The sequence below is a fragment of the Marmota flaviventris genome, chromosome 5 (assembly GCF_047511675.1).
Source record: "Marmota flaviventris isolate mMarFla1 chromosome 5, mMarFla1.hap1, whole genome shotgun sequence".
Classification (NCBI taxonomy): domain Eukaryota; kingdom Metazoa; phylum Chordata; class Mammalia; order Rodentia; family Sciuridae; genus Marmota; species Marmota flaviventris.
Window position 1 is genome coordinate 48,931,439 of NC_092502.1, and position 9,350 is coordinate 48,940,788.

Here is a 9,350-nt window from a genome sequence, read left to right on the forward strand (position 1 = left end):
ACCACTGAGCTATAACCCTAGCCCCCAAAGGTACATATTTAAGAAAAAATTTGGTTTTTGTCAGTACAATGACAAATAAAAAGTAAAATACTAAATTTTACTGCAAATTTGTTGTCTGAAGCTGTCCTGTACATTATACTTTGTAGGATGTTTAGCAATATCCCTTTAGTTACACTGATAGATAGCTAAAACTCCCGTCCCCAGCTTTTAAAATTGAATGAGAAAATGTATATAACATACATAAAAACAGTAAGTCCTCACATCCTCAAATAGAGCCATCTGTGGGGGGAGCCACTATGAATGATTCATGCCTTCCATCCTGAAGTGAGAGGCTTTGACCAGTCACTTACATTTCATAGTGACATGGATGTTGTCCTGGTTCAGGAAGTTGTGGGCTACTTCAGATCTTCAGATGTAGATGTGTCGCCCCATGGGTTGAATTACACTCACCTATTCCTTTGTGATACTACCCCTTTGCCCTGTTTGGGATAGAATGTTCTACAGAAACTCCCATTGTGTGTCCCCTTCTCTTGCTCTGACTTTGGGTGTGGCCTTCCTAGATGTCAGTCAACCTGCTGATAGCAGACATCATGAAGTTAGACTCAACCCCCTGAAACCTGACCCCTTGCCTCATTTGAATAGCTTCTCCTCAGTAAAAGAGTTCAGCACGAGCACTCTCATTCTCTCTCTTTCTGCGGACCCTTAAGGTCAGAGGAGGTGTCACAGGACCCCAAAGAAAAAGGTATTTGTCTGTCTCTATGTGGTTATTTTGTGCAGCCCAGTTCACCTGGAGTGACCCTGAGTGTGACAATTTCACAAAAACAATAGCAAAATAAAATTCATTTCTCTACAGGTAAAGAATCCTTGTATCAAGCCTCATAAAATTTTCTCCTTTTTCTCACTCTCCAAGTGCAGACTTCTAGTACATAAACCCAAATAATCTTTATCTAATATTTCAAAATATAAAGATTCACAAAAATAATCCAAAGAAGTCTGTAAAAGCACTTTTCCCATGGGAGAGAATTCACTTAATAACATATCCCATTAATCATCTTAATAATTCTCTACATTTATTTAGAGTGTCTAGAATTATAAAAAAAAATTTTTTTTTCTTTCTAAAGACAAAATATTCCCCAATATTAAAAAGCTGAACATCACAGATTTTTCTTCTAATTCACTTACTTTCTACACTTCAGCCCACAATACTCTGCAATCCTAAGCACGCTTAACTTCTGGAGAGAAATTCCAAACCCACTAAATTTCTAAAAATTGCCCTGGAGTCCTCCACAGGCCACCAATTGTTGCGTTCAACTGCAAGTGAACTGGGCTGCACAAAATAACCACACAGAGACAGACAAATACCTTTTTCTTTGGGGTCCTGTGATGCCTCCTCTGACCTTAAGGATCTGAAGAAAGAGAGAGTGAAGTGCACATGCTGAACCCTTTTACTGAGGAGAAGCCATTCAAATGAGGCAAGGGGTCAGGTTTCAGGGGGTTGAGTCTAGCTTCATGATGTCTGATATCAGCAGATTGTCTGACATCTAGGAAGGCCACACTCAAAGTCAGAGCAAGAGAAGGGGACACACAATGGGAGTTTCTGTAGAACATTCTATCCCAAACAGGGCAAAGGGGTAGTATCACAAAGGAATAGGTGAGTGTAATTCAACCCATGGGGTGACACATCTACATCTGAAGACATGCCCTCAACTTCCTGAACTAGGACTACATCCAGGTCACTATGAAATGTAGTGACTGGTCAAAGCCTCTCACTTCAGGATGGAAGGCATAAATCATTCAGAGGAGCTCCCCACACATCTGTTCATCTTCATAACTGAAGTTTTATATTTTATAAACCTAGAATCTATTATTTTAATCAGACTTGAAAAATGTTTCCAGTGTATAATATCTAGCTTTCAAGCATAAAATGCAGAATAAAGTTTACCACTTTATTGATGACTTCAAATTATCATTATGAATTATTGAAACTTCAATAAAAGGGGAAAAGAAATATATACTCACAGCATGCCTACAGAGTTCTCGGCAATTTATATCATCATGGAACTAAATTCTGATAATAGCTATTTTAGGTAGATACTATTATCCCCATCTTTTAAGGGACCAAGTTGAATTTGTAGAGAATTTTTCTAAAGTTAAGTCATTGCTAATACTGGCTAGCTGATTCCAAAGCACATGTCCTATTTGCCACCCCAGGCAGCTACATAATAAATCACTTACAATAAATAATATATGTGGAGCTATTTGCCCTGCATTAAATGGCCCAGACCACTGTGCTTCTTGTGTTTATGGATCTGGTTATGCTCTGCTGAGGACTTATATGGCATATTATTCATTTCCTAGGTAGGAGCCACTTTTCTCTGTAGCCCATCCCCTAGCTTGGTCCTTGCCCAGAATCTATTTGCTCAGGTCTTGGGTAGCCTTGTGGTTTAAAAGATGCAGAACCTCTCCCAACCCTAGTGATCTTGAAGGGTGTCAATTATGATCATTCCATTTCCCTTGCCAGAAATTGGTTTGGGCATGAATATGTGAGACAATTTTGGTCAATGTGACATGACAGGAAGCCTGCTTGGGGGCATCCAGCAGAAATTTCTCCTAGCTGATAAAAATAGACCCAAAGAAGAAAATGACTCCTTTTCTTCAAACTGATGACACATTATCTTATATCATCTTATGGTCATAAGGAAACAAGCCTCAGAACAAGAACCAACAGGCAGAAGATAACAGTGAAAAATAGAAAAGCTTAAACTCCCATGTGATTGCACTTATATGAAATACCTAGAACTGGGAAATCCATAGAGAAAGAAAGTAGAGGTCATCATGGGTGAGGGGGAAAGGGGATGAAGATTTCTCACTTCATGGGTACAAAGTTTCCATTAGGGGTGATAAAAGTTTTTGGAAACAGTAGTGATAATTGCACCACAAATGAATATGTAGTTAATACATTTGCATGTACTGTAATTAATACATTTGAATAAAAATGGTTAAAACAACAAAAAAAAGAAATTATTGAAATGAATACATTGTACCTTCCTAGAAGGTATAGTCTAGTCACAGAGATGGTGCTTTTGTTTTGGTCTCTCATACTTGACACCATGTAGTATCTTACATGTGTTTTAACAAGTGAAAAACATTTGAAAAAAATAAAAATTCAGCAAATTAAAAAACAATTGAGAGAATCTTATTTTTTTTTCTTTTTTTGCCCTGTAAAGTTTTTTTAGATACAGTCCTATCTCAAGACGAAAAAAAAAAAAAAAAAGTTGGAACTGACTGCTTCATTTCTATGGGAAACAGCAATGAATGAGATAAGATAGCTGGTGTTTATTAGTATGCCAATTTTTCAGAACACTGAAAAACATTCTTTTGTTCATTAAAAGGTATGTCACTCAGGAAGCAGGTGGCAAAAATGTTTATCTTGCTTCTGAATTCCTCCTTCAGGTCTGCTGATGTGGTACCACCAAAAGTTCAACTATGACCAAATCTAGTAGTCAAGTTGTTTTGGGTACTTTGGGTGCTGGGTAACTCTAGCATTCCTGGTTATATCATTTTTGCTTTTACTTTTTTCCCCTTTCTCTTGGAAGCTTAAAGAGTTCTTTTACCTAAAGGTATATTAACATGAGAATTTCTGTCATTGGCCACAAAGTTTTGGGATCTATCAATGGATAATTAGCAGAACCTGTCCATTCTTACAACCTACATATCTGTGCTTCCCTAATAAGTTGGAAAATAGTAAGTACAAAATATTGTTGTATCAATGAATAAATTGATGCTGTATGATCCAAATAAATTTTTACTGACATATTCATGTATTCATTTTTCATTGCCACTGAAACACTTTTTCTTAAAAAAGTAAATAGTTATATGGCTGGGGTTGTAGCTCAGCAGTGGCACACTTGCCTGTCATGCATGAGGCACTGGGTTCGATTACCACCACCACATATAAATACATAAAATACCAGTCCATTGACAACTTAAAAAAAATCTTTAAAAAAGAAAATAGTTTAAAAAAAGTAAGTAGACAATTACAATAAGGAAGTTTAGATGTTATGCTAGAGGTATACCCAGGTTATTGTGGAAGAACAGAATAGTGACTTTTTAAAATCGTGTTTTTCAAGCAGAGGAAATAACATTTTCAAAGGTGATATAACTATCACCTATTGTGGATAGACTGAAAATCCTATTCTGGCGTATTCAGTCACATCTCCCCTCTCCTTCCAAGATTATTTCTCAGGACCATTCTTCTGGTTATGTTAATCTTTCAAGTGTACATTGGCATTTTAGCTCTGGAAGCAAAATAGGAATGGTTACAGGATAGAAAGAACAAATGGGCAATAATTAGCCAAGAACAAGTTGAAATGCTGAGATAACCAACCCATGGGGTAAAGAAAATACAGGAGCAAAAAGAGTAAAGATTACAAGGGCCAGTTGATATTGAAGGGAAAGAAAATACACAACCCCAAACAGACTTAAAATAGTAGAGGTATATTAAGAGAAAGCCTGTAAGTTTTAGACTTTAATTTCTATCTAAATCACTACTTTCCTTATTGATAATTACTTTCTTATATAGTTAATATGAATGAATTTGTTCTTCAAAACTCAAAAAGTGTGGTGAGACCAGCTCTTCCAATATGCATTCCCTCTGATCCTGTTTGAGTAAGATTCTTCTCTTCCCGCCCCACACCCTCAAACATGCTCTATCTCTATTCTATCTTATATGCCATTTACCTTTGATGAAGCTCCTTTTCTTCTCTCCAGTTAGTCAGTGAACTGATATTTTGGGCCTGAATAAAGTGCTAGACATTTTGCTAGATTCTGGAGATACAAAGATGACTCATACTTGGTTCTTTCCTTCAAAGTTGGAAACAACCTAAATGTCCAACAGTGGAGACATGGTTAAAATAATTATGGTATGCCTGAAAAAGAGATTTCCATAGTCCTTAAAAATCATTTTACCAAGAATGCCTAAATAATATGAAGAAATTCACACAACCTAATGGCAAATGACAAAAAGCTAGTCTGGATACTGATACAGAAAATGGGCTTTATGCCTTGAGTCAAATCAAACTTGGTGCAGAGCTGCCCACACACTTTCTAAATGTAGGACCTTGAGCAAATTACAAAAACTTTCTGACATTCAGTTTCCTCATATGTAAGATGGCAGTAATAATAGTAACTACTTTTATGAGGTCCTGGTGATGAGTAAAAGAGAATATTAATGCAAAGTGTGTGGCCTGATGCCAGCTCTTTGTAAGCAGTCCACAACAGCTACCCAGTGTGAGTGAGTTATGGTATACTAACAAAATAAATATATGCATTGTTTATACACAGATTTTAAAAGGAAAATGTAAATAGTAAATAGTGATGGGTAACTTTTATTAGCTTTCTTATCCTTTATATATTTTCTACAATTCTTTATCCTTAAAAAGGAAAAAGAAGAGTCATTTGAAACAGGTTATTTTCCAGTTTTATTTTTTAAAAAATCTATTATAACACATTATAATTAATAAAATTAGAATTAGATTCTATTGTAGCTTGAATTATTATGCCATTTAACTTATTCTTAAATATTTAATCCTATCTCAGAAATTAGCAAATATTAAAACATCAAGAGGGATGTGGAACTACTATTAGAAAATAAAAAATACCAGCATATGCTTAGATATGAAGTCCTGCTTTAAATGAATAGTTTTAAATTTAAATTTGCTGAGATTATTAGGTGTGTTTGTGTGTATGTGTATGTGTCCATTTAGGAATTATTATTGTAGCAACAGAATTTGGCTTACTATACAATAAAATCAGTGTTGATATTGGGTAAAGAGGTGGAAAAAAAATTTTCTAGTCCCTTGAGCAGATCAGATATAACTAACACCAAAGCTTATATAGAAAAAAATCATATTCTGCTTATTCAGAATTGAATCATGAACATAGAGAAAAACAATATAGCCTCAAAAAAATGTGGAATACTTAACCAGATATGGTGGTACTCACCTGTAATTCCAGCGGCTCAGGAGGCAGAGGCAGGAGGATTGAGATTTCAAAGCCAGTCTCAGCAACATCAAGATGCTAAGCAACTCAGTGAGACCCTGTTTCTAAATAAAATACAAAATAGAGCTGGGGATGTAGCTCAGTGTTTGAGCGCCCCTGGGTTCAATTCTGGTACCAATAAATAAATAAATAAATAAGGGCTGGCAATGTGGCTTAGTGGTTAAGTGCCCTGGATTCAATCCGTGGTGCCAAATAAATAAATAAATAAAGGAATACTTAAATATTCATTAATATTTATTCTCATTTAAATATAAGAAACTAAACATGAATTTTTAAATTCACTGGCTTTTCCTATTATTATAATGTAATACAGAAACCTTCCTTACAGATCTATACTCTTTTAAAATAAATGGCTACTTTGTGCTATTTTTTTGGTAGGACAAATGTTGCAGGAAATGAGTATATAAAATAAGAAACAGGAAGTATGGGTGGTTAACAATGGGTTTAATTTTTCTCCTTACTTCCACACAAACACCTGCAGAGTTTTTCAAATACTGTACATGCACTAATAATTCCCAAATTTACAAGTACTGAAAATGTCATTTCTCTTTTTTCCCTGCCTTCTATTTCTTTTTCAAATTTCAGCCTAAATGTCAATTCCCCAGAGAATCTCTTTCCTAAGATTTAAGACTAAGTCACTTGTAAGAGAAGGACCCTTTTGGCCTTGATCCTCAGTAAGAAATATGTTCCGTAGCATGACCTGGTACACATGCAAATAATCATTCTTAAACAAATATTTATTCCTATGTAGCCAGTCACTATAATAAAGCACTAAGTATTCTAAGTGAATAAAATAGATTTAAAACTTTGGCCCTGATAGAGCTTACATTTTGGTGATCTTCTTTCTGCCTTTGCCTCCCTTAAAACTAGACTCAATCAGGCATCTGGCCAGACAGATCCTAAGTCAGATCATGCCACTCTTTTATTCAATACCATCTAACAACTTCCTATTTCACTCAGTCAAAACCAAAGGCCCACCGTGAACTGTAAGGCCTTATATGATCTGCTCCCCAAAATTAGCTTTCTTTCCTTAGTACTTACTGTTCTTGCAGCCTTTCCCCTTCATTCATATTGGCCTTCATTTTCTTCAAACAGGCCAGGTGCACTCAGGAACTTTGCACTGGATATTCCTTATGCCTGGAGTATATCTTCTCCATAGATCTCTATGACTCACTCCCTTATTTCCTTGACATCTTTAATAAAAGGCACTTTGCCATCGAGGCTACCCTTTGTAAAATTTAAACATCCATCCCTGACATTTTATATATTTCTCCTTGCCTTTTGTTTTCCAGTTTCTTGTTACATTCTAATATGTTCTACATTTTATTAATTTATCTTATTTATTAGCTATCTTTCCCTTAGATTTGCATTAGTTTATTCACTGATAACAAATTGAAATAAAGCTTTCACAAAAGAATTCTTATTCTCTTATTTTCTGTTCTTTTCTTTTGTTAAAAATGCTTATATTAGCCAGGCAAGGTGGCCTAAGCCTGTAATCCCAGCTACTTGGGAGGCTAAAGCAGAAAGATGACAAATTCGCAGCCAGCCTGGGCAAGGTAACAAGACCCTGTCTCAAAAAGAAAAATAAAAAAGGGCTGGGGATGTAGGGGATGTAGCTCAGTGGTAGAGTGCCCCTGGGTTCAATCCCCACTACTTCAGTCAGGGGATGGGGGTGGGGGTTGCAGGGGAAATGCTGATCTTAAGCCACTAGATTGATTACATAACCCACTTATGGATCATAATCCACAGTTTTAAATTACACTATTTTAATGAATGCTTTCATTGTATCTTACACATTTGTTTCACAGCATATCGTGAGTCTGTGTGTGTCTGTGTTTGTGTGTGTATGTGCGCGCGCACGCACTTACTCTTTGTCATACTGTGAGTGCCATGAGATGATGAAGAGTCAGGGCTGTCATACTTACATTTCCAGTACTAAGCATACTACTGTAACAAACCCAAGTCATGCGAAAGCAGAAGTCAAAAGGGAGCAGTAACTGTAAGCAGAAGTCAGTCACCAGGTCAGTGATGAACAGAAACTCAGAGGGAAGTAATAAACATGATCTATGAGAGAGGAACAGAGCTGGAGTTCCAGCTCTAAATCCAAGACTTTATTTATTTATTTTTATTTTTTTATTTTAATTTTTTATTGTTGGTTGTTCAAAACATTACATAGTTCTTGACATATCATATTTCACACTTTGATTCAAGTGGGTTATGAACTCCCATTTTTACCCCGTATACAGATTGCAGAATCATATCAGTTACACATCCATTGATTTACATGTTGCCATACTAGTGTCTGTTGTATTCTGCTGCCTTTCCTATCCTCTACTATCCCCCCTCCCCTCCCCTCCCCTCCCCTCTTCTCTCTCTACCCCCTCTACTGTCATTCATTTCTCCCCTTGTATTATTTTTCCCTTTCCCCTCACTTCCCCTTGTATGTAATTTTGTATAACCCTGAGGGTCTCCTTCCATTTCCATGCAATTTCCCTTCTCTCTCCCTTTCCCTCCCACCTCTCATCCCTGTTTAATGTTAATCTTCTTCTCATGCTCTTCGTCCCTACTCTGTTCCCAGTTACTCTCCTTATATCAAAGAAGACATTTGGCATTTGTTTTTTAGGGATTGGCTAGCTTCACTTAGCATAATTTGCTCTAATGCCATCCATTTCCCTGCAAATTCTATGATTTTGTCATTTTTCAATGCAGAGTAATACTCCATTGTGTATAAATGCCACATTTTTTTAATCCATTCATCTATTGAAGGGCATCTAGGTTGGTTCCACAGTCTTGCTATTGTGAATTGTGCTGCTATGAACATCGATGTAGCAGTGTCCCTGTAGCATGCTCTTTTTAGGTCTTTAGGGAATAGACCGAGAAGGGGAATATCTGGGTCAAATGGTGGTTCCATTCCCAGCTTTCCAAGAAATCTCCATACTGCTTTCCAAGACTTTTTTTTAGCCCCCCCCCCCTTTTTTTTTAAGAGTGAGTTTTTGTTTTTTGAAACAAATGCTACATAAATAGCAGATATATTGAACATCTTGATCGATCAGGGCCAACAATCCAAACAAATGATAATAGTTATTCAGTAAATAAATAGTAATAGTTTCTAAATTTTAGGAGATTATTATTGAATATCTGGAGTAGCTAATTTATTACAGAGATGGGAAGACAAAGGATGATGTCTGATGTGAGCCCCGTGTCCTTTTCCCACCCAGCTGGTTTCTTTTACTCTGCTGCATAGCCCTGCCACATGAGGAAGGCTCCTGCCTGACTCTGCACAATAAGAA

At 36.4% G+C, this 9,350-nt stretch overlaps 1 long non-coding RNA gene across 1 annotated transcript; it reads right to left on the reverse strand.

Moving 5' to 3' along the window:
- Window positions 1-3,785: 3,785 nt before the first annotated feature.
- LOC139705679 (uncharacterized) lies at window positions 3,786-6,191 on the reverse strand. The gene is made up of 2 exons (XR_011707497.1): window positions 6,004-6,191; window positions 3,786-4,882 (listed from the first exon to the last, which is right to left on the reverse strand). It is a non-coding gene; the product is annotated as an uncharacterized lncRNA (long non-coding RNA).
- Window positions 6,192-9,350: the final 3,159 nt, after the last annotated feature.